Genomic DNA, 25,930 nt, shown 5'->3' with positions numbered 1-25,930 from the left:
CCCTCCTTCTACACCCTGAGTGAGCACACTCACTTGAATGGCTTTGACATCAATACATTTCACTTCCTATGGGGCAGAGGGACCCAGCTCCAGCATGCACGAGGGCCTCCCTGCACAGCTCTGAAGTAGAGCTCTTTTGCCCCAGTGATACCTAATGCTAAGCAAGCGGGATTAGTCTCCTTGGGAACCAAGCCCCCCAGGGGCTCAAGGGCTGAACTGCCCCAAACCGTTTGGGAGAATTGAGATTTCATATTGTTCTTTTACACTTGGATTTCAGGACATTACTTAGACAAAAGCCCACCTGAGAGCTGCCTCCTTTCTTGTGGGTAAATATAGCAGCAGGACCAAGAGCTGATTTACTTATTTTGTTTCCCTCTTTGTAACTTTAATCATACTCCCTGCAGGACAATCTTAGTCCTCAGAGATGTCAGGAATGCACATTCATAAAGGGAAAAATAATTATGCATCTCTCCTCTTTCTCTCTTCTCCCCCCTTACCGATTTCCTATAGCTATTTTTGAAACCTCAAGTAAAATAAATCAATTCCTCTGTTTCACCACAGTATTTACTACATTATCATTTTCATCATGAAATAACATTATCTCACAAATTGTGCACACCCAAAAAGTACTTCTTGTTTTCTTTCTCATCCTTTCCTCCTACAAACCCCCTACAATCTCCTAGAAACAAACATTCTATTAACACTAGATCTTAATGTCCATCTTAAAATATTAGATGTTATTCTGGTTATCTATAATTGTAGCGCAAACTACTCCAAAACTGAGTAACTAAAAACAAACAACATTTTATTGCATCACACCATATTGAGGATTAGTAATTTGAGCAATCCTTGGCTGACTGGTCCTTCTGGTCCATTCCACTTCGACTATGGCTGGTCTGGAGGATCCAAGATGGTGTCCTTCACATGACTGCTCCTGTGCCTGCATGTTCTGGCCTCTGCAACATACCGATCGAAGAGTACTCAGACTTCCTACATGGAGGCTCAGGAATCGCAGAGACAATGCTGCAAGTGGCCCCATCTGGCAATTCCCAGGCTTTTTATGAAATAGTCCCAGAACTCCCAGGATGTCATTTTCACGATATTCTACTGGTCAAGCTAGTCACTAAGGCCAGCTCAGATTCAAGTTGGGGGAAAATTAGAATCCAACCCTTAATGGAAGAAATAGCAAAGAATTGGTTTGGTACACTTCTTGATCTCTTTTCATCTTTATTGCCTCCATTTTTTGGTCTTCTCTGCAATTGGTTTATTGAAGAAATTGGTCATTGTCTTGTCATCTCTCCCACATTCTAATTTACTTAGTTGCATCCATTTCTACAATGTCATTTAACATGTTTCTCTGGCCCTTGTTTCCTATAAATGGGAAGTAGATGTTGATTCTTGATCAGATTCATGTTCTTTTTTTATTCTGTAGTATGCATTCACAACAATAGAATAGAACAATAGAATACTGCTACAATATGTATAATACTTTCATAATAACAATGCCAATATTCTTACTAATAACATAATTACTACAAACAATTCTTTTTCCTTCTTCTTCTTCTTCTTTTTTTTTTTTTTTTTTTTTTTGCCATCCTTTTATCCTCCAAACATATCCCACTAGTGAGGAACAGTCCAATTACTATGTTTTAAATTCACCTAAAAAAAATCCTATGTGGGGTGGGGGGCACCTGGGTGGCTCAGTGGGTTAAGCCTCTGCCTTTGGCTCAGGTCATGGTCCCAGGGTTCTGGGATAGAGCCCTGCATCGGGCTCTCTGCTCAGCGGGGAGCATGCTTCCCCCTCCCCACCTGCGTGCCTGTCTGTCTACTTGTGATCTCTGTCTGTCAAATAAATAAATAAAATCTTAAAAAAAAAATTCCTGTGTGGGGATGCCTGGGTGGCTCAGTGGCTTAAGTGTCTGCCTTTGACTCCAGTTAGGATCCTGGGGTCCTGGGATCAAGTTCCACGTCAGGTTCCTTGCTCAGCGGGGAACCTGCTTTTCCCTTTGCTTGCTGCTCCCCCCTCTCACGAGTGAGAGCTGACAAATAAATAAAATTTAAAAAAACAAAAATCCTATGTGGCTAGGCCACCAATTCAATAAAAAGGTAGGTTCATTTGTTTTACTTTGCTTTATATAAAAATCACTTTATAAATCTTTGTTTCATCATTTTCAAAAACTTACATGGTTTCAAAGTTAAAATGACACCAAAGAAATATTCAGGGAAGGCTAGCTTCCACTGTAGCCCCTCTATCCTATTTTCTCCCCTCTTCCTATAAGTAATCATTATTGTTGTTTTGTTTGGGTTTAATCTTTGTTAGATAATCATATTTTTATTATATATGCTTTCCTCTACCTTGTTTCTTTCACTCAACAATAATATATCTTCCTTTATTTTCTTTTACAGTTGTCTAATATTTCACTGAGTGGATCTCCTCAGTTTATTTAAACAGTGTTCTTATGATTAACTTAGCTGGGGTTTTTCCAGGCCTTTTATATTACACACAGTGCTACAATGAATAGCTTCAATATAAAACCAAGATTTACTAACTACTGGTCTGGGGCTCCTTTCATAATCCCAGTATACTTATGAATTGCTTAGGAAAAATAGAAGGATCCTTCGTACTAGAGCCAGTTAGGTATTTCTTTCAAGGGTTCTCATGAAGAGGAAAATGTAAAATGGAGTGAACAATCTTCATATGCAATAGTTGTTGGTGGATTATTATAAGAATGGCCCCAGGGTGCCTGGACAGGTGGGTTAAGTGTCTGCCTCTTGATCTCATGTCAGGTCTCCACTTCCCAATCTACTTAATAAAAGGGGTGGGGGGGAAGAATGGCCCCAGTGAATCACTGATCCCTGGATCCAACCCCCTTTGCAGTATGATACTGGAACTCTTCCCATAGTTTATTTCTCTACACCTTTGAATCTGTACTCGAGACAGTACACATGTTCCAGCCTTTGTAATTTCCAACTTAAGAGATTTGGCAGTTTCCGCTTTCATATTCTTGGAACCCTGAGGCCCTACACTGTGAACAATCCCAGGCTAATCAAGTTACCCCTGAGGACAGCCAGCACTACTGCGAGACATGCCAGTGAGGCCATTCTGCACCCTCCAAACCCAGTCAAATCATCAGACAACTAAAGTCACAGGAATGGTTCCAGGAAACACCTGCAAAAGAACCATTCATATTGCCAACCAATACAACTGTTATGAAATAATAAGTTTTGGTTTTAAGCCAGTAAATTTTGGGATGGTTTATTAGGAAACAAGTTTCATTGGCTATTTGCTAAATAATAGCTCACTGTGGAAGAACAGCCCCACACACCAGTAAATCCTAACAAAGTAACTAAACAGAAAGCCTTCATTCTAATTGAGCACCTTGGAAATATTTCTTGAGGAAGATAATTTCTGCCTTGCCCACTTCAAATGTGATAAAGGGTATGAAAACACTCTGCAAACAGGGAAGCATCCTACTAGTCTCTCTTTGTCCACTTTTTTAAAAAATGCTATTAGCTGTCCAAGATATTGCTAAACCAGGGCAGCAAATAGTACATACCTAAAATCAACATTAGATTCTCCTACCCTAGACGATCACTAAGTTGATGTTTCCTAAACTGTACCCTCCACTCCCTGCTTGTCATCAATGATTGCTCAGCTGATCCCCAGTTGATTTCAAGGGAAAAAGCTGAAGCTATTCTGTGTACATATTCCATAAATTTTAAATTAAAAATTAATTATGACTTTCATAGAAATCACAATTTATTCCTTATAATCATATCCTAGTGGTTACACATGTATTACAAGGACTGCATATGTTTGTTCCAGCTAAATTATGTGACCGTTCGGTTAACAGGTGTGCTTTTCACTTCATTTTTATGTGATTTACACATTACAGTTTTTGTTAGTTATATTTTCATTCTCTTCGTTAATATAGTACATGTCTGGATCTCAAATCTGTGAAAGTAGATCAATGGCATCAAAGAAGTTTTTGTAGTACTAAATTAGTGAGAAAAATATAAAGAACATTGTTTTATTATATATAGTGAACAAGGCAAATGAAAATATAAAATGTATATGCTGGCATTAATGTATCTCCGAGTGGAATAATTTATAAAACACTGCAAAAGGAAAGAAAAAGGAAGAAGAAATTTGGAAACTAGCTGATTTGGGCCACAGGACCCAGTAAAGCTTCCGATTTTGAGAAAGCATGAGTGAGAAGGGAGACTGAAAATAGGAATTGGCTGAAAGCCTGTGTAAGAAGCAGTTAGTTTCTAAGATCCTTTCCCAATCTCATGCAGTCACAAAACAACCTCTCTTCTAATTGGATTTGGAAACAAGGTTTTTATTTCCTATGGATTTGGACCCAGTATGTTTCCAGTCTAGGGGATTCCCTGTGCAATGGAGAGTGAACAATGAGGGATTAAATGAAGCCCCACGTTATGAATAATGACTCTCAACATTTTAAGTTGGTTTCAGAATGTTTGCAGCAGGTTATCTACTCCTCAGTCAGAAAAATTGGAGTACTCTTCTCTGAAGGGTTAATAGCACATGAAAAAAATTGGATAGATTTCCAATAAGCTTTTTAGGTATCCACTCTTAAAAACGAATTGTCATCCAATGTTCATCAAATATTTTGGCAATGTCTTCAACATGGATGGCAGAGACAAACAAAACAAAAACAAGAACAAAAAGCTGTGGGGAATGAGAATCCTAGAGGAAACTGACAATGCAAAGAATAAAGGAAAACTTCCATATAAATTATAATTAAAAGATATAAAATAAGGTTAAAGATATGAGAAAATACTGGAATCATGAATCAAGAGTTAATGATACCAAAAAAAGGGAAAGGAATCAAAAACAAGGACAAGCTCTTAGAAATTTGTGGTAATACATTTTAAAAAGTCAATAGAACGATTGGAAGATAAAGTTGAGGAAATCTCCTAGAGAGAACAAAAGCCAAAGAGATGTTCAACATTGAGCCTAAAGGAATTTCAGAACAGAGAATAGACAAAATGGAGAAGAAAGTAGTATCAAAGAAATAAAACAAGAAGTAGGGGAGGAAGGTGGGAGGTTAGGTGAGCCTGGTGGTGCGTATTCAGGAAGGCACGTATTGCATGGAGCACGGGGTGTGGTGCAGAAACAATGAATCTTGGAACACTGAAAAAATAAATTAAATAATTAAATAAATAAAACAAGGAAATTTTTTAGAACTGAAAGATATGCATTTCCAAATTAAAAGAACCAACTAAATGCCTAGCAAACTTCATGAAAAGAAAGACCCACACCAAAGCACATTACAGATTTTTAGAATATCAAAGAATAAAGGACCCTAGGGAAAAATAAACATCATGTACAAAAAATAAAAATAAAAATGGAATCAGAATAACATCAGACCTAGAGTCTCCTGGGTGGCTCAGTCAGTTAAGGTTTTGTGATTTCAGCTCAGGTCATGATTTCATGGTTGTGAGATCCAGCCCCACACTAAGCTCTGTGCTGAGCCTGCAGAGTCTGTTTAAGATTCTCTTGCCTCTCCCTCTGCACCACCCCCCTTCACTGTTTGCACTCTCACTCTCTTTCCCCCCCAAAAAAAATTTAAAAAAAAAATCAAACCTCTCATTAATAACACTGAAACCTGGAAAACAACAGAGCAATGACCTTAAAAATCTTAGAGAAAATGATTTCCTACTTAGAATTCTATACCAAACCCAGTGATCACTCAAGCATGAGTGTACAACAGCAACATATTCAGACATGTAATACCTTATAGTATTACAGTCCCTCAAGTATTATAGTCCCTCAAGAAACTTTTCTCAGGGAATCACTGAATAATGTGCTTCATGAAAAAGATAGAAGAAAAGAGTATCCAGAAAACAGGGGATCCATCATGAGATAGAATCAAATGGAATTCCCTGGATGATAACCAAGAGAAGTATCACAATAATAAACACAGAGCAGGCCAAGTGATGATAATTTGTCCAAATTGAAAAAGGAGAATGGAGAATTTCTGGAGAAGGAGGGGATGACTACAAGAAAAATAAATGAAAGTGATCAATATACTTAGGGTTTTGACCATGATGGTGGGAGGTGGCAGATACCTTCGCTCCTTTCAATACCCCACACCTATTCTTAGCTGACAGAGCCTACTTACTCCTGCGGAAGCTGAGTATGACAGACGATTGCCTCTCCCTTTCAACTATAGCATGGCTTGAGATCCAATCTTGGCCAATGGGACATTAGGAGAAACTACTCTTAGAATTCTAGAGAGTCCCCCTTTACCTACGTATAAAAAGACAGATAAAAGGAGAGAATAGAAAGAGAGGAAGAAATGTTCCCCACCCTGCCTTTGTTCATATATAAGGGATACTTGGAGCTATAGGCAGACATCTTAGAACCATGAGGGGGGAAAGCCTAAAAAGCAAAAATCAACCTGCTGAGTGAGGTTGGCAGACCAGAAATGTGAAAAGCACCTGGATCCTCAATGACATTATAATGTCACTGAATTAATCAATCCTCGAACTCCAATCTATAGACTTCTTTTTTAATTTTAAGATTTTATTTATTCATTTTTGAGACAGAGAGAGAGAGCGCACAAGGGGGGGAGGAGCAGAAGGAGAAGCAGACTCCCCACTGGACAAGGAGCCCAGTGCAGAACTCAATCCCAGAACCCCTGGATCATGACTGAATTGAAGGCAGATGCTTAGCTAACTGAGCCACCTGCCACCTCCCCCCTCCCCCGCCTTTTTTTTTTTTTTTTTAAACATACAGTCTTCTTTAAGAGTGAGATAATAGGGACGCCTGGGTGGCTCAGTTGGTTAAACAGCTGCCTTCGGCTCGGGTCATGATCCCGGCGTCCTGGGATCGAGTCCCGCATCGGGCTCCTTGCTCCGCGGGGAGCCTGCTTCTCCCTCTGACTCTGCCTTCCACTCTATCTGCCTGTGCTCACTCTCGCTCGCTCTCTCTCTGACAAATAAATTAAAAAAAAAAAAAAAAAGAGTGAAATAATAGGGGCGCCTTGGTGACTCAGTAGGTTAAGCATCTGCCTTTGGCTCAGGTCTTGATCTCGGGGCTCTCTGCTCGACCGGGATCTGCTGCTTCTTCTTCCTCTCCCTCTGTCTCTGTCTCAAATAAATAATAAAAATTTAAAAATAAGACTGAGACAATAAACCTCTTCTACTCTTAGTTGGGCGTGATGCTACTTGCAATCGAAAGCATTCTAAATTTAAGAAGCTGTTATCCTTCTGTTACTGCATTTAGGGAAGAAGTAGTGAAATGTACATAGAAAACTAAGTTACCCCTCCCACCACCAAAGAAGGCAGTCATTAACTTCAGGTAAAACAGAAAACTGCACAAGAAATTTCAGTAAAATATACATGAACTGGGAAGAATATTTATATAATCATAGAATCATCATTGAAAATGAATTTAACCCAACTTTGTGCTGGAACTATATGAGAGGACTGGGAAACTTAGAGGGGTAGCACCCCACAGGTGGAAAAGGTGTAAGTGTTCTGTAAGCAATAGTTTCAGGGAAGGTGCCTTTTGAGGGGCAACACAAAAGATAAAAGGAAGAGAAAGCAGAACTGGACAAGGGGAGCCATCAGACTCCAATGCAGATCTGAGACCTCTGAAAGGAAAGCAAAGAGGAAGCCAAGCCCAGCAGGAAGGGCCTCAGACAGTTTGGTGATCTGACAGAAGTTTCTGCAAACCTGCAGGAGATGTCTGCTGCTAAGACGACTCATGAAAGGAGAAATACACTAGGCAGAAGTAACTAGGCCTTTGCATCAGCACTCTGTGCAGTCGTCATCTGAAGGGGTCACCTCCGTCTGAGTATGATCAGCTAAGAAGAGGAAGAAGCCTGAGCAAGCTAACCCCTGAACACTGCCAGCTCACCATACTGGCATCAGCTAGGCAATGAGTCCTTTCCTGGAGAGGGATCTGGGCAGTGCATCTCCCTGTCTGTCACATAAGACTGTTTTGAAATATGTGGGTAAAAATAGAAAGAAGAAATAGTTTTTGAATGTTTAAAGTGAGAGGGCACCTGGGTGGCTCAGTCATTAAGCATCTGCCTTCAACTGAGGTCATGATCCTGGAATCCCCGGATGGAGCCCCGCATCAGGCTCTGCTCAGCAGAGAGCCTGCTTCTCCCTCTGCCCCTCACCTTGCTTATGCTCACTCTCTCTCTTCCTCGCTCTCCCTCTCAAATAAATAAATAAAATCTTTAAAAAGAATGTTTAGGGGTGCCTGGGTGGCTCAGTGGGTTAAAGCCTCTGCCTTCAGCTCAGGTCATGATCCCAGGGTCCTGGGATTGAGCCTCGCATCGGGCTCTCTGCTGAGCAGGGAGCCTGCTTCCCCCCTCTCTCTGCCTACTTGTGATCTCTGTCAAATAAATAAATAAGATATTAAAAAAAAATAAAAAGAATGTTTAAAGTGAGGGTTGGAAATAGGGATAATGAGAAGAAAATTGTAGTAATATTTTTCCTTTATAAACCATGCACATATTATTTTAATAACACATTAAAATCTAAATTTAAAAAGTAATTCTACATGAGCTTTTCACAAAAACTTTATTCCAAATAGAAATTATTATACTATAATGTGCAACGATATTTCTCAAGTGCCTTACCTTGGCAACATTTTCAATATCCTGAATAGCCAGGCCTAATCAGTAATTTCAAGCTGAGATATCAAGACTATTTTATGTTGAGAATAAGATAACAGAATTTTTAGAAATAAAACTGTGGTTTAAAGCAGCCTGATTTTTCCCTTTTAGGTGATGATTTTCTTCACTTACCCAAGAAAGAAATTAAAGCTCATTTTGGAGAAATATTTCAAAACTATATCAACATACTGCAATGGAGTATTGAAAAGTACTTTCTAGAACTAAATGCAGCTAAAATTAAAACTGGAAGTCCATGCACCGTTATTTCACAAATTAAAATATTCAAGTATGTTATAGTTGTAAAATTAACATCTTATGGGATGTTGAGTTAAAAATCTTTTTGTAATCTCTAGGTCTTTACAATTGGGCTGATAGTCATAGAAAACTAAATAGGTAGATAGGGAGGTAGATGATAGATAGATAGATAGTTAGATAAGAGAAAGAGATCCTAATGTGAGCAGATTTCTGCACCGGTTCCGCTGTTGTTACCACTGTGATCCCAGACTTATTCCTCTGCTCCCTTTTTCCTAAGGTGTCAGTTGTCATCCTTAACGTGGGTGCTTCACGGTTGCAAAACAGCTGATTCATTTCCAAATCACACCACTATTCGAAAAGGGCAAAGGGCCTTTTCCTCAGAAGGCCTTATGATTTTATACATAAAGGGAAGCCCTTCCCAGAAAAACATCTCATTAGCCAAAACTAGATTATATGCTTACCCTTATACTACTCAATGACCAAGGAAAAGGATATTACCTTCCTTTGTTTAGACCAATTTTAATCTACCCCCGGAGCTGCCTAGGCATCTACACTTACTGAGATGGAGGGATCTCTGCCCAACACCCAAAAACCCCCACTTATAATGGAGAAGATGCCTTGTTTGATTCAAATATCCAGAACTCTCTAACAGAACCAACAAACATTGGCTGTCATTCCCAATAAGCTATAATTGGGAGTTAGAATTTTTTAATTTAGGGTAAATAGAGAATTTTAAAAATTACCTAGTATTAGAATCTGACCCTATAGCTGAAGGAATCTGTTAATGATCTGGATAAAGTCACATCGGTGAAAGTCTGCATATGAGTTCATTACTTTATAAAAAATTAATATAATGTATTATTAGTTTCAGAGGTAGAGATCAGTGATTCATCAGTCCTATATAATACCCAGGGCCCTCCTTAATATCCATCACCCAGTTACCCCATTCCCCTACCTTTTTATTACTTTTTAAAGCTGTTTCTTCATTTTTTAAAACTTCATTTCATTTACTTAAAATTGGTGATGTGTATTAATGGCCACGGGTTTTCTTTTTGGGATGATAAAAATGTTCTGGAATTAGTGGTGATGGTTGCATAGCTTTGTTTAATATACTAAAACCCACTGAATCATGTACTTCAAAAGGGTGAATTTTTGTGGCATATAAATTATATCTTTAAAAAATGGGTGGCATGTATGTGTGCTGATTCCTGTTATAAAAAAAAAAAAAGTGAGAAAAATTAACAAGCCCCTGAATGTGGAATCTTCTTTTGTTCAGACTTCATTTAAGTACCTGATTGTGCATACCCCTCTTAGAGACTTACGTTGGATCAGTGTGGAGCATATCCATCAGGGCACAACATAAGGCTCGCCTGAGTCGACCGAGGTTTACACCAGAATGTGGCGAGTGTGGACACCAGAGACACTCAGGGTCTCAGCAAGCCTGAGTAACTTGAGCAGCCCTCAGCCCAATATCCGGTATGCCAGACAGAAATGCTTAAAGACCTAGATCCTATTATATGAGGTTGAATTCATTCAATTAAACAGCTTAAGCAGCTCGGATCAGCCGCTGGAACCCCTCTCTGCACAGTGCTAAAACAATGGCCTACGGGGCAGCTGAAGTTTGTTTTCTCTTGTGTGAGGCCAGCTGGAGTTGCCTAGCACATGGCCAAGCTGGGGAGGGCCAACACAACGTAATTGCATTAAACCTGTCTGTTCTTTCTGGAAAGCATTTCCTGACAGCATCAAGGAGGAAATGAATTAAGGGGGAGATTTCAAGTCTTCGAATTCCATACCTACCTTTCAATCTCCCTCCCCCAACTCCTCAAAATCACTTTTACAAAAAGAGAACCTGAATTAAGGTTCTCTTAATTAAGGCTTGTTTTACTACATTATGCTTGGTCTTTCCTCATCATTATTAAAGTGACTTTCATCAGGCATATTATTTGGGGTGGCAGAGAGCACACTAGATTATATTTCTCTATGGCAGAACCAGGGTATCACTAATCCCATTGCCCTTTCTGAAACCTATTCTGCTTTCGAATGTTAACTTTCTCAAAAAGGCCGCCCAGGTTTTTGTTACCACCCATTCAGGCTGCTCTATCTCCTTCCCTCCTGCTTTCCTGATACTTTACCTCAATGTCTTTGATAGCACCTTTTTCTTCATTCATCCATTCACTCACCAAGCATTTATGAGCCATCAACTGTATATCTGAAGCATAGCAGGGACCTTCATTGTTCCTTGTTCATTGTTCACAATAACCCTCTCAGATAGTTAATATCATGCCCATTTTACTGAAGGCACCTAAAGTCACAGAGCTTAGGTAGCCTGCCAATAGTCAAAGAGCTGATATGGACAGCGTTTAGCTTCAAATCTAAAAATACCATCCCCATGCCCAGTCTGCTGGGGATCCGCTATTGGTGTACTTGACTAGCCCTGTCACTCAGGAAATAGCTTTTGGGACCCACTATGTGCTAGGCGCCATCCTAAGCACCAAAAGACACATAATTAAGTCCTGGTCCTAAGAAGACAGCCACATTCCCAATGATTTATCTGAGTCCAACTGTCATGTCAGTTTATTCATTCAGCAGGCATTTGCTGAGCACCCGCAGTATCCTAGGTACACCATGCTCTAGGCATGGAGAAATGCCATCTGTCCTAAGGACAGTGTTTGCATAGAGGCACAAGCAGATGATTACTGGAGCAAAGAAGGGGAAGAAGGCTCCATAAAGAAGACGCCATTGAGTTGTGCCATAAAGGACAAGGAGTTTCGGTAACTATAATTCTTCAAGAAGGTGGGGGGAAGAGCATCCTAAAAGAGTCCTCATGGGACAGGACATGGAGGTATAAAACTGCAAGGCACCATGCAGCTGGAATATAAGGTGTGAGGCAGAGAGCAGAGGGAGATAAGATCAAAAAGCGTGCCTCAGATGCCTGTGCAGAGGAGCTTAGACTTGATCTGATGAAAACAGAGAGAACCACTGGGGATTTTCGAGCAGAGGAACTTATTTATCCTTGTGTTCCATGGCATGTGGCACACTGCCTTGTCCGTGGTAGCAGTTTTTAGCGTTTGTCACTTTCCTGGCACCAGAGAAGACTTTGGCCCCCAACCTGATGCCATGCTCTGTTTACAAAGAAAAAATAATGCCTATGCTCTTGCATACAGCAATTTTTCTTGCCAGTCCCTGTGCCAAGTCATCCCAGGTCTGAGAGCGATCTTTCTCTTTTATCCGAGGCCAAATTGCTGCCTCCATGTTGTTGTCACTGCTACAGACTCCGATAAATTCTCCTCAGCGAACAGAAGCTGGTCCAGTAGAAGAAGCCCTAGAGAAAAGATTTAAGGAACCAGTGTCTTGATCCCAGCTTTACAAATACTTAGAGTGTAACCTTGGCCTATCTCCCATCTATAAAATGGATAGATGATCTCTCCATTCCCTTCCAGACTTAAGAAGCTCTGATTTTAGGGGCACCTGGGTGGTGCAGTTGCTAAGCATCTGACTCTTGATTTCTGCTCACGTTGTGATCTCAGGGTCCTGAGATTGAGACTTGCATCAGGCTCTGCACTTAGTACATTCTGCTCGAGATTCTCTCTCCCTATCCCTCTGCCTCCTCCTCTGCCCCTGCTGCACATGCTCTCTCTCAAATAAATAAATAAAATTTTTTTTAAACTTTATTTATTTGTCAGAGAGAAAGAGAGCACACAAGCAGGGGGGAGCGGCAGACAGCAGCTCCCTGCTGAGCAAGAAGCCCAATGTGGTACTTGATCCCAGGAATCTGGGATCATGACCTAAGCCAACCAGCTGTTTCTAAATAAATAAATCTTAAAAAAACATTTTTAAAAAAACTCTGATTTTAAATGCAGGTTCAACATGCCTTTAGCCAGGCCAGATCGCAGCTATATCTACAAAGTTCTGCTCTACCATGTAGCAGAATAATTTTCCGTGGTTGTAATTTGTTTTATTCTCCCTGTGCTATGCCTCACATCTCCATCCTCTACCAACTCTTTGCCTATTCTAAAAAGGTTGCTAGGATGTTTGTACCTGTGCCTCAGGAGAGTTTTGTGTTGCTAAGCAGAAGCAGAAGTTGCTACAGAAAACCCTCTCTACCAGTTTTTGAAAGTCTAAACATACTGATGATAGTAGGCTATTTGTCCCAAATAGGGTCCAGAGAGAGGGGAGCACTTTTCAGAAGGGAGAGGCAGGAATGGCAAGATTGAGAACTTTCTTAGGATGACCATAACATTGATTTTCCAAGGAAGTACATTTTTGAGAATAAAAAGTAGCATTAGTTATTAAAAATTGCACTGGAAGCAAAGACATAAACCAAGATGGTTCTAGGGAGATTGCATGGTGTTGTCACTCTACCCTATACCAGCATTAAATGCAAGAGGAATCAAGACATCATCAATCACTGTCCTACAGACATCACTAATCAATCCTCACATTCCTTCCACCCAGCCCAGATGAGCTTAGAAATTTCTTAGCATAGTACTCTTGACATTAGTAATGCATCAGTTTTGGCCCTTGAGTCAAAATCTTTTTACTACAGCTGACCTTGTAATAGAAATCAGACATAGTGGAAATCATGATCCCATGCCCAGATCGCTTCTGGGAACTGATGAACCCATCCCCCAGCTGCTGACTTTACTGCCTGCTAATGGCTGACACCTCTCACCAAGCATTGCCCACAGCTGAGGGAAACTGCCTTGCCCAAGGTCATATTCTTTCCCAGGTGTACCAGAAACTAATGATAACCCCGCCCCTCCCACCACTGCGCTTCAATTTGAGTCAAGTGTGAAGGACCACCCTAGATCCAGAGCTTTCCAAAAGATCAGCTGAGGCTGATAGCAGGTCCGCTTCTGCCCAACCTTGACTTCCTTTCTTCCCTACGGATGGGGAAGAGAGTCTTCCCTCAATAAGCCTTCAGCACATAACTCCATTTCAAGTCTGTTTCCAGGGATCCCTATCTGAGGAACCAAACTACCTCAGTGCTCTTAGTAAGAAGTAAACCCCAAAATAAACTTCTTAGTTTGTATCTTAATAAAATGGATCAGTTAGCATTTATTTCCTGTTCCAAAATTTAAATGATCTTAATTTAAAAGCAGCCCTAGAAAACACGTGCCTTTTCACTCTTTGCAATCTGAAAGGTTCGAGTCCTTTCCTTCTCTGGTCTCCAGTGGAGGAGAGGGTTGTTAATGTCGTTCCACAATAGTAAAGTGGGACAACACTTTTAGAAAGAGAAGAGACCTGGGTTTTAGTTCTGGCTTTGCCAAAGACTCACTATTATGTGGGGAAATCATTTCCTCTCTCTAGGTGGGTCCAGATTTACTTGTCTATAAGATATAAGGCTTATCAGAATCATGAAAAACTTAGAAATGAGGCTTAAAAGTGTGTCTCGCATTCTTTCAGTGTTATGCAGGCACAAAGACCACCCAGAGATTGTCTAGAGTAATGAATTTAATTTTTCTCACCATTTGCCAATAGTTGAAGATTCCAGATTCAGTAAAATTTCTTATTACCTGGTAGAGTTTTGCCTAGTAGATATGCAAATAATTTCTATTCATGGAATCACAAAGATTTATAGCTCAGTTCTCATGTAAGCCAGTAAACTTACCCTAATATTGCAATAGTATATACCTGACTTTTTAAATGTTATTTGAACCAATCATAACATCTTTAATGGTTCCTTTGCTAATTCATGAGTTAAATAGACTCTTTTACATGTGGTTCTTTTATATTTGCCTGGGAGTTATGATTTTACCTTTTTAAAAATTATACTTCATCAGGCTTGATCTGCTCCATGATGTTGAAAGAAAACCAACCCATATGAGGCATCTGGGTGCTCAGTGGGTTAACCGTCTGACTCTTGATCTCACCTCAGGTCTCAATCTCAGGGTCCTGGGATCAAGCCTTGCCTTGGGCTCCACGCTGGGTTTAGAGCCTGCCTATAATAATAAACAAACACAAACAATCTGCACAGCCATTTTGATAATTAAGGGATCTCACGGTATCTACACAAAGGCATCCTGGACTCCTTTCTGCAGAAATCATCTGGACCATGTTAGCCTTAGGAGAGTAGTCAGCATACCAGTGTCACCAGAACCACCATCCCTTGACCACTGGGTGGCTGGGGGAGAGGTGAGGAAAGAGCAGCAGAGCCTAGGCTTAGTGAGAGGGACCTTCCCAAGGTTTCCCAGATCTGAAAGGTATGCAAGTTATGTATCATCGGAGCTAGGATCCAAACCCAGGCCTGTCTAGCACTCAAGGAAGCCCATAACGCCCATTCCTCAAACTTCCATGCTGTGGTTCATCTGCCTGAAATCCCAATGTATGTCACATCTGCCTGGCACCTAGTAGGCAATCAGTGTAAATCCCATGAAATTAAAATTTTTTAACTATTCCTAATGACCAGAAAACTTGGCTATGTCCAAAGGACCAAATCTACTGATGAGCCTCACTCCAGAGCACTAGAAAAGACACACGATTGAGAGCCAGAAGGCTTAACTTCCATCCTCTCATTGCCATTTGGTGGCTAATTAGCAGTGTAACCTTGAACCAGAAATGAAATCCCCGTGAGCCTTAGTTTCCTTTCCTGCTATATGTAAATAATCCTCAGAGGCTTCTTATGAGGATTAAAGTAGAAAAAAAAAAAAATGTGAAAGTACTTAGCACAAGACCTAGCCCAAAGGTGCCCCTACCCACAAAGGTCTTTTGGTCTTTCCTTCCCCTCTCAGAAGACTCTGGAAGGCTTTGAGGCCTCGGCTGTGTGGCTGCTTCTACCAGCCCCCACTCCAGGCACACAGTGATCAAGGGATGGGAAAATCCCTCTGTTCAAACAGGTGTCACTGTTCTAAACCTACAGTCTCATTTCCTGATCGTGTCTTAATCTGCTCATCGGTGGTGAAAGTTGATTTCTTGCACATTCTTATATCAGTGGGAATTTCTGCCCTTGGCTGACAGGCATTATGGACTGGCTTTGACATACAGCCCTACAGGGCCTGAACAGCCCCTATTCTTTCCCAGTCCTGAAAGGGAGCTTTGTGCCAAGGATTCATTAAACTGCACTGCACAGCCCCTTCATAAATGGGGCTCAATAATGAACAGTCGATTTAACTGGAAAAGCTGCTGGAGCTGTTAAATTAAAGGGAAATAAAGTGCATTTTAGACTCAGTCTGCCAGAAGAAATGGTGACCTAAAAGGAAAATCTTCATTTTTATTGAACTGAAGTTTTTAAAAAGTTTAAAATGTCCAGGAAGCTTCCTTGTGACAGGCACTGAGACATAAAAGCTCAGAATGCGGGCTTGAGATAGTGGTGCTTTCTGTTCACCATCGCAAAGTATGTCTCGAGCTCTGAAATGGTGCAAAGGAATGATCTCATTTTGAGAAGGAATATGCCACAAGAAGTGTTGTTTGTTTGTTTAATATGTTTAAAGTATTTTAAGACCAGGATTTCTCCTTCATTCTTGGAACAATCAAAGGACCAAGAACCATTCTTTTCCGTTTTTCTGCTCTCTTTCAGGAATAAGAAATTTCTCTGGGAGGAATCCAATTGCTCCTCTTCCCACTACAGCTCGGAGTTACATATTTAAGTCTCGTGCTTTGACATCCGACTCAGTAGTCTCTCTTTCACGTCTGAGATTTCCACAAGTATGCCTTAGTGCTCCAGAGAACCTTCTCTTCGACTTCTTTTTCTGAGTTACATAACTTCTTGCGTGGTGAGAGAGAAGGTCTACTAACACATCCTGGAATGTTACAGTTTCCAATAACTGTCAGGTACAAGAAGCAAAAGCCACTGTGCTTTGGCAGATAGATTAACCATATGGTGATCTTAGCTTTTCTCCACTAAGCTGCTGTGGGCTGGGAATGCTTCTTAACAGGCTTCCCTATCCTCCGTGCTTTCAAATCTTTATATAGAATCTGCTTGTGAGTATGTTACAGGCTTCACTACCCTAGTCAAGGCCTTCTCTTGTTTTCATCGTTAAGCATCGTTTGACCATCAAAAAACGACAGTCACTCATCACAGGGAATTTAAAGAGAAACCTGAAAGGCAATGTGAAATAAATAAAGGCCCACTTCCACCCTTATTGTTCAGGGTCACTGGAATCCAAACACAGATTTTCAGTTGCAAAGCTGTATAGAAAAGGCAAAACTTCCTTTTTAAGAAGTTATATGCTCTCTTTCTGAAACCTACTTTTTCATTTGAAATCTAAGCCATCAATTTAATTTTTTTAGGATTCTGCATTAGGTGATTCAAAGCCACCTTGAGAATTTTGAAAAAAATAAATCTGTGCATATATTCATTTTCAATAGTAACAATGGTGACTCAGTAAATAGTATTTTTTTATTTTTGTCCATCTACTGCTAATGAGTCACGTCAACCAATTTAAATCATGGGCTCTCCACACCGTGAAATTCTAGATTCATAATAAAACTTCTGCCTATCTGAATAAATTCTAAGATGGACCTTGGCCACTGTGAGCCTTGATGGTGACTAGGGTCTACACTCGCATCAGAATAAACAAAAAGTTTCATTCACTTTCCGTTAAAGATCTCCAGACTCCAAAAAGGCTATGCCATCCTGTGTGGATTGTGTGCCCTGACCACATTTTGACATTTAGCAATGGAGTAAATACCCATTAGAAAATACATATTAGATCAGTCCAACTTTTACATGTGGCATCAGTCAAACACACTGTCCCAGTCATAAGCAAACATTAAATTATTCAATAGGTATTTAGCTTAAAGAGAGAGATAAGAGAATTTTCTGAATCTGCACAGATTTGACTGTAGCCAGATTACAAATTAAGGAGAACGTTACTACGTTATAGCTTATCTGAAGGAAAATGAGTAGGGAAGCAATGGTGATCAAAATCAAAACACAGAAGGAGGTATACTTCTGTAAGATTTAGAACATTTATAAAATCTTATTTGCTTTTTTTTCTACTACCAGTGCATAATTCTTCTGAGGAAAGGAAAGAAGTTATTCTCAGTGCCTAATAGGAAGTATGACAGGTAGACGTTTAATAACTATTTGACAAGGGAATAAAAGAAAGAGGAGGGAAAGGAAGATAAGGAAGAAGAAAAAAACAAAGGAATGTGAGACAAGGAAAGGAGGATGCTAGCCCAAGGAAAATTAGAAACAACATAATAGCTTTCTTCACATATTTAAAATACATCATTTTGGGAAAATAATTAGATTTATTGTTTTAGAAACCAAATAATTTCACTAAGAGCTATAAACAGAAAGCTAAGAGATTTCTGTGTCCTAAGTATAAGGAGTTGCTACCCCATTCAAATAAGTAAAAAAGGTGAATCTGAAAGATCAACAACTCTTCTTAAATCCATGAGAAAAATAAGGTCACAGGGCAAACCCCCAAAACTGGAAGGAAAGGCAAATACAGAGAATCTAACTTACTAGAGCAGAAACATCCATGGGACCAGTGCTGTAGTAAGATAAACTGAACTGTGATTGCAACATGCTGGGGACTCAGTGTAGAAACCCGAGAAATAAAAACTTCAGGGGACCCGGTCATCATGGGATTCCCCCAAATTTTGTACGTTTCAGTTCCTGGAGCTCTACCAGTTCTCAAAGTAAATAATGAAGAAAAATTCCCCTTGTGCTTCTAGCAAGGTCAGGAGAAAAAGAACCACCTTGAACTATGCCAGAGCATTCTGTTCTGAACCAGGTCTGCCCTCAGGAAAAACTAAGCAGAGCCTGACCTCCCTGGAGAAAGGGAAATATCGGACTCCAGCTCACACAAGCCATCTTGTCCCACTTGAGGGGAGGGGAAAACAACAACAACAACAACAACAACAACAACAACAACAACCCTGAAAAGCACTTGCAAAGTTCATAGTCCACAGAAAGACTGAACCCTAATCAAAGGTCTATAAAATGCTTCCCCACTCCCCACACCTCACCACCCCATTACTGAGTCATATGTACTTCCTTTTACCCAGTACATAATGTTCAACTATCAAGAAAATTTACAAGGCATACTAAAAGGCAAAAAGAGTTTGAAGAGACAGAGCAGGCAACAGAACCAGACTCATAGATGGCAGGGATACTGGAATTTTCAGACCAGGAATTTATCTATGATTAATACACTAACGGATCTACTGAATAAAAAGAGGAGGGAGAATCACAGCATTCTTTCCTCTCCCATTCCTTCTTCCTATCTCTTTCTTGCCCTACTTTTCTTGTCCTGAATAATTTAGTTCTAAGGCAGCCAGGAGAGGCAGAACAGAGTCAACATCTGTGCAGGTAGTGGGACAGAGTGGGGTGTAGAAGAACTGAAGTGGCCCCCTGTAAGGTGCCTCCATCCCCAAGCAGTGAAGACATATCAACCCATTTGTCAGTCTGATGTATGGAAGCGGGGAGGGGTCCATGGAAGGGAGCTCCCTGTTGAGTGTCAGAGCCAGAGCACAGTGAGGAATGGGGTATGACATCTCAGAGCTCAAATAAGAGAAGAAGGCATCCATATGGATGAAAGGCTCAGCAGAGAATATTGGAGAGGACTGAGAAAGGCATTCATGTAGGACAAGGAGAAAAGACAGAGATGAGAAATTGGTTTTATATAGGGGGACTGATCAAAATTAAATATATTAAGGATCGAGAGCCAGGATTCTTACTGTCAGAGAAGAGAGTTTCAAGTATTTAAAGGGGAGCGGGACTAAAAGTAGCCCCGTGGTATTGGATTAGAACTGGAGGCTTTGATGTAAACTTATGGGTTTTAATACATGTAGATAAATATAAAAATAAATATAGACATAAATGTGAGTTCCCTAATCCTGTCTACTGGGAGGAACTGGGAGCAGCCACAGGCCAATAGCAATAAACATACTTTGCACTCAGACTCCTTGGATAAAATTAGTTGATTCTAGTATTGAGGAGGGAAAATAAAATAAGTCTAGAATATCTCTTTGTGCCAGGGAAAGGAAATGCTCCATGAACGAATGGAGATCTGTCGAAAGGACCCAGAAGCAAGCTTGAAGGGGTTCCCACTGACCAAACAGAAAACAATTTGAGCATCAAGATTAATAATGATCATAATGGTTTATAAACCATTGAATAAAACTGAAAACAATGAGTCCAAACAGATATATTTAGATAAATGGATAAATTAAAAGTCTGGTAAGAAATTGAAAATTTACATAACTTTAAAGTATCTCCCCACAAAGTATGTATTATATATAACTTAGAAAAGAGTAAATTTAGGGGTGCCTGGGTGGCTCAGTGGGTTACGCCTCTGCTTTCAGCTCAGGTCAGGATCCCAGGGTCCTGGGATCGAGCCCCGCATTGGGCTCTCTGCTCAGCAGAGAGCCTGCTTCCCCCTCTCTCTCTGCTTGCCTCTCTGCCTACTTGTGATCTCTCTCTCCCTGTGAAATAAATAAAATCTTAAAAAAAAAAAAGAATAAATTTACGCAGTAAAAAAGCTTGGAAGTTACCACATTAGTCAAATGATCAAAATAAACATTATCAGTAATGGGAGAAATTGAAATCACTCTACTGAGATGGAATACATTAAGAATACAGAATTATTTCTGAGATATTCCTGCCTAAAATACATAATCTAAATCTAACATGAGAAAAATTCAGCCAAACCCAAGGTAGCAGGTTAGAGTTGCCACTGTCAGGCGTATGAGCATAAAAGCCCATTTTGGGGGGCACAGTGAGAGGAAAGAGAAAACTGCCCAGCTATGGACAATTGTTCTTCCTTTTTCTGATTCAATACTGGGTTCCAGATAGAAGATGTTAGATTTTTCTGAGAAGGTTCTCTGAGGAGCAGTGATGTTGTTACATGGAACAGCACACTTTTGTTCTGGATCTGAGACTCAGTCACACCTGGAATTTTCCCTCCCTGCAAGCCCATTCACTGGACCTTTGGCTGAAGGAACAAGCCTTCAGACTTGCACTCTAATTGGATTTCTCTGGACTTAGTGACCTCCACATGGAAGTGAGGATCTGGGCCAAGAACTGGGTAGAGAAAGAAAGAGATTTAAGGTTCTAAACTCATTTTTCTGCATACATGTTCCTGCTAAAGAGTTATTGCTATGGACTAAACTCCAATGTATGGGGCAGGAAACTGAGGCTCTGAAGTCTTGCCTACAAAGGATGGGGTCTCCACTCCTGGGCTAGATAGGAGCCCAACTCAGTCCAACACAAATAGACCCTACCCATTTCCAAACCTCTACCATAAGTCTCTTTATTAGCTATTATTTAGCTCCAAATACTGCTCTATGGCTTCCCTAGGCTGGTCCCTTCCACCTTTGTACAGGTACGCCAGCTGGGAGGACAGGGAATGGGATCAGCTTACCCGCATGCTAGTAGTGCTTTGAGTGGGAAGGAGGAAGCAGGTCAGATCAGGGCAGAACCACTGGGTTCACAGGGCCCTTGGATTTGAAATGTTCCTTAAAAGAGAAAGAGAACAGAGTTGGAGGACTGGAGATAAGTTTGGGCAGATGGAGGTGGCTCGACTTATATATACGTGGTTGGCTATTTCCACCCTCCCAAAGTCCTGGGGACAATGTCTGAAAGGGATAGCTACTGGATCATGGGGGCCTCTTTTCTGACCTGAACATACACATAGAACTAGGAAGGAATTGGAGACGTTGGAGGTAGGAGGAGTAGGCCTGGACATGGGTGAGGCGAGCAAAGTGCTCAGGGCACAAAATTGAAGGAGGTACTCACTCTCAGTTCATACAAGTAATCCTAAGTATGAGAGAGTGAGCACCTCTTTACATTTGTTGACACATGATATTAACCATTGTCAGCCATCCCTTGTCAACTTGGCACCCATACATATCTCCGTATACTATACTTAATCTCTGAATTAGGACAAGAAGCAGTTTACTTTCAGCTGGCAAGACCAGCAATATACCTTTACCATCTTACCTCAGAGGTATACTAAATGTCCAGCCATGTATCATAATTTAGTGTGCAGGGACTCTGACCATCTTTCTCTTCTACAATATATCACACTGCATCCATTATACTGAGATGACAATATGCTGATTAAATCTACTAGGCGAAGGAGTGACATCTCTAGACTTATTGGTCATATATTTGTGTGTCAGAGAGTGGTAAATTAACCCAACAAAAATTCAGAGGCCTTCTACCTCAGTGAAATTTCTAGAGGTCCAATGGTTTGGGACATGTACAGCTATTCCTTCTTAGATTAAGGAGAAAGTGCTGTATCTGGTCACTTGTACAACAAAAATACAGGCATAATGCCTAGTGTGCCTTTTGTGATTTTGGAGTCAACCTATTTCTCATTTGGGTGTGCTACCTTTACCAAGTGACCCCAAAAGCGACTAAATTTATTGGAATGTATGGTAACTCTGAGGAAGTAGTTTGAGGAATTGCCAGACTGTTTTCCAAAGCAGCTATACTCCTTTACATTCCCCGCCACCCCAGCTATATATCAGAGCTCAAATTCTCCTACATCCTCACCAAAAATACTTATTTTCTATCTTCTGGATTATAGCCATTCTGTGAGTGTTAAGTGGTATCTCATTAGAGTCTTGGTTTGTATTTCCTTAATGGCTAATGATGTTTAGCATTTTTATATGATTATTGTACATTTGTATATGTTCTTTGGAGATATGTTTACTTAAACCCTTTGCTCATTAGAAAAAAGATACAAAGCATTTCCATACACTCCCTCTCTCCCCAGCCTCCTACTATTAATATCATTTACCAGAGTGGTACATTTGTTACAAGGAATCCACATTTGTATCTCATTATCACAAGTCCATGTGTCAACTTGGCTAGGTTATAGTACCTGGTTGCTTGGTGAAAGTCTAGATGTTGCTCTAAAGGCATTTTAAGATGTGTTCAACATTTAAATCGGTAGACTTTGAGTAAAATAAAGCAGTTTACCCTCTATAATGTAAGTGGGCCTGACCCAATCTACTGAAGTTCTTTTTTTTTTTTTTTTTAAAGATTTATTTATTTATTTGACAGATAGAAATCACAAGTAGGCAGAGAGGCAGGCGGGGGGTGGTGGGGGGGAGCAGGCTCACGCTGAGCAGAGAGCCCGATATGGGGCTCGATCCCAGGACTCTGGGACCATGACCTGAGCTGAAGGCAGAGGCTTTAACCCACTGAGCCACCCAGGCACCCCCAATCTACTGAAGTTCTTAAAAGAATACACTGAAGTCATTTACAATGACATTACAATTACAAGGAAAGAACTCTGCCTCCAGAATGTCTCTGAACTCAAGACCTCAACAATGACTCCTGCTGAAATTTTCAGCTTGCTGCTCATCCCAGCAAACCAGATCTGTGAACCCTCAAAACCGTGTGAACCAATTTTGTAAAAACACACACACACACACAGAAACACAGAAACACCTCTTATTCATTCTGTTTCTCTGGAAAACCCTAATAGAAGGGGAGAAGGCTAAGGCATGTGGGATTTCTTTTTGAACTAATAAAAAGGATCAAAATTGATATGGTGATACTCACTGTAAATACACCAAAAATCATTGAATCACACACTTTAAATGGAAGAATTCTATGGCATGTGAATTATATCTCAATAAATCTGTTAAAAATATCTCTAACTGCAAAATAAACATATTTTAAGCATATTAATGAAAAATGTACTGGGACAGTGAAGGAGAAATAGCTAAGAGTTGAAGGTAGTTTACTTGATGAACAGAAATTAGAGGTAGAAATTTCTTAACCATTATCTCTTCAAATATTTCTTCTGATTTCTTTCTTTTCCTTGTTGGACTCTAATCACAAATGGGCTAGACTTATTTTTTTTATTGCCCTGTATCTCCAGATGCTCTGTTTTATTTCCTTCGTTTTCTTTGTATTTCACTGTAGATTGCTACTGATGTATGTTCAAGTTCAAGGATTTATTCTCTGGTGATTCCGGTGTACTATAAGCTAACTGTTTTTTAAAAATCATTAAAATGGGGAATACGTGGGTGGCTCCATTGGTTGAGCAGCCAACTCTTGGTTTCAGCTCAGGTCATTCATGATTTCACGGTCCTGGGATAGAGCCCTGTGTTGAGTTCCATGCCCAGTGGGGAATCTGCTCAAGGATTCTCTCCCTCTCCTTTGTCCCTCCCCACCGCTCATGCACTCACTCTTAAATAAAACATACATACATACATAAATAAATAAATATTTTTTTAAAGGGCATTACAAGGCTTGAAGTCAAGGAGCCAGTACTACACATTAAGGTCACAACACCACTAGGGTTCATAGTCAGGAAATTATTTCTGCTACCCAAAGTTCAGAAAACAAGGAAACAAATACAGCTGTCACACAGCTGTTGGCTGAACAATAGGACGTGGAATCTGGCTGCTGCAAAAACTCTTGCCAGCTGAAGTCCATACGTCAGCTGCCACTGCCCAATAAGAATGGCCTCCATCTGTCTTCCATCTTCCAAATCTAACACAAATGTGCCTCATTGGAAAAGCCTAAATTACATTCAGGATTCTACTAACAAGTGAGTCTGTGAAATGAAGTTTTTACCTTTCCAAAATCTGCAATATAAGGAGAGGCTGAGAACATAGAAGAGGTAGAAACAACTGCTAAATTCCAGTAAACAGCGTATAGTGCATTCCACCCCTTTGTGGACATAATATTGACACACAAGTTTCTACCATGTTTAAATCTCCAATCAACAAAATAGCAACTACAATATAACATAATGTAATATAGCTACCCCTCATACAAATGAACATGCACTTATTCTCTATCCAAAAAAAGGGTTTACACCCAAAGCCCCACCACTCTCAGTATTCATCTAGTGATGACAATCTTTTTCTCTTCCTCAGCCACAATCTCATCTTGATAATCTAATGAACCAAATTATAAAATTAAGCACCACCAATATGCCTTATATAAAGTAGTAACAGAAAAGAAGAGTGGAATAAAGGAAATCGGCTAATAAATACAAGTTTATTCATGACAAAGCAATATGCATAACGACCACAATTCTCATTTCTCTAAGTGGTCACTAGGCAATAGTTGGTATTTATAATGACCTTCTTCCATGTTCCATGATCCTTTTGCTTTGGTTAGCACCTTACCTAGTCAGTGTTATTTATTTGGTAAGGTAACCCAAATCTTCATTTGTAAAATGTCCGAGCCATTCATGGTTATCTCATGTTGGCCTGCTGTGATCATCCACTTACCTTTCCTACTCGGTTCTTAATACTAGGAAACACCTCTCCCCATTGGATCCTTTTTACATCAGCCAGGGCCACATCATGAAAAAACAAATCACCCTAGGAAATTTAAACACAGGAATTTAATATAAGGAGTTGCTTATAGTGATGTTGGAAAACTGAATGAAAGAGCCAAAAGGGACATGCGAGGGAAGCCAAATATTAGTAACCTAAGGAAGCAGCAGGCCATCCTTGGGACTGAAAAAACCAAGGGGAATAGATAGGATTACCAGAATTTGGGGTTGTGGAGGAGTGGCCTTCACATAGCTGGTGTTCAAACTGAGGGGACATGGTACAGCTGGTACTAGGAGTGTCATAAAATGCTGTCCCCTGATGCTGGAAGGACACCAACAGGAGCTGAAAGCAGGACGTCCTATCCCTCTCTTCTCTCTTTCCATCTTCCCACCAGTGTCTCGCATTGACACCACCTAACTGCAGGAAGCCAGCTAGCAAGGAACTCTGGGAAAAGTATTTTGCGGAGTCCCACCCCCAACATCTCAGAACAGAATATAGAATAGTGGGCTTAGGTCTATAAGACAAGAGATAAGTAAAAGAGATGCACCATATAACTCTTAGCCTATTTAGTATCAGTCATACTCCTTTACCCATAACTAAACTTCCATATAACAACAGTAACAACTTCAGACTACCTCCTAACAAGACGCAACTAACATTTATAGAAAGGAAGACACTGTCACCTGAAAAGGAGAGACAGATCCCAACAGCCACCATATCCATCCCAGGATGAGGTTAACTTCTGTTTTAGTTGGTCAAATTCCACCTGCATATCTTGTAATCTAAATATCAATTTGTCAGGTTAATCCCAA

The 25,930-nt window shown here is 40.3% G+C and overlaps 1 long non-coding RNA gene across 3 annotated transcripts; it reads right to left on the bottom strand.

Annotated features, from left to right (window-relative positions):
* Positions 1-784: 784 nt before the first annotated feature.
* Positions 785-25,930, bottom strand: LOC309840644. Of its 3 annotated transcripts, XR_014298730.1 has the most exons (4): positions 25,802-25,930; positions 25,071-25,163; positions 14,674-14,857; positions 785-1,371 (listed from the first exon to the last, which is right to left on the bottom strand). It is a non-coding gene; the product is annotated as an uncharacterized lncRNA (long non-coding RNA). The 3 variants fall into 3 exon arrangements; XR_014298731.1 differs by lacking the exons at positions 25,071-25,163; positions 25,802-25,930 and adding an exon at positions 21,230-21,320; XR_014298732.1 differs by lacking the exons at positions 25,071-25,163; positions 25,802-25,930 and adding an exon at positions 18,328-18,394.

Source organism: Mustela nivalis, assembly GCF_964662115.1.
Source record: "Mustela nivalis genome assembly, chromosome: 9".
NCBI lineage: Eukaryota > Metazoa > Chordata > Mammalia > Carnivora > Mustelidae > Mustela > Mustela nivalis.
This window is presented reverse-complemented; position numbering and strand designations above follow the sequence as displayed.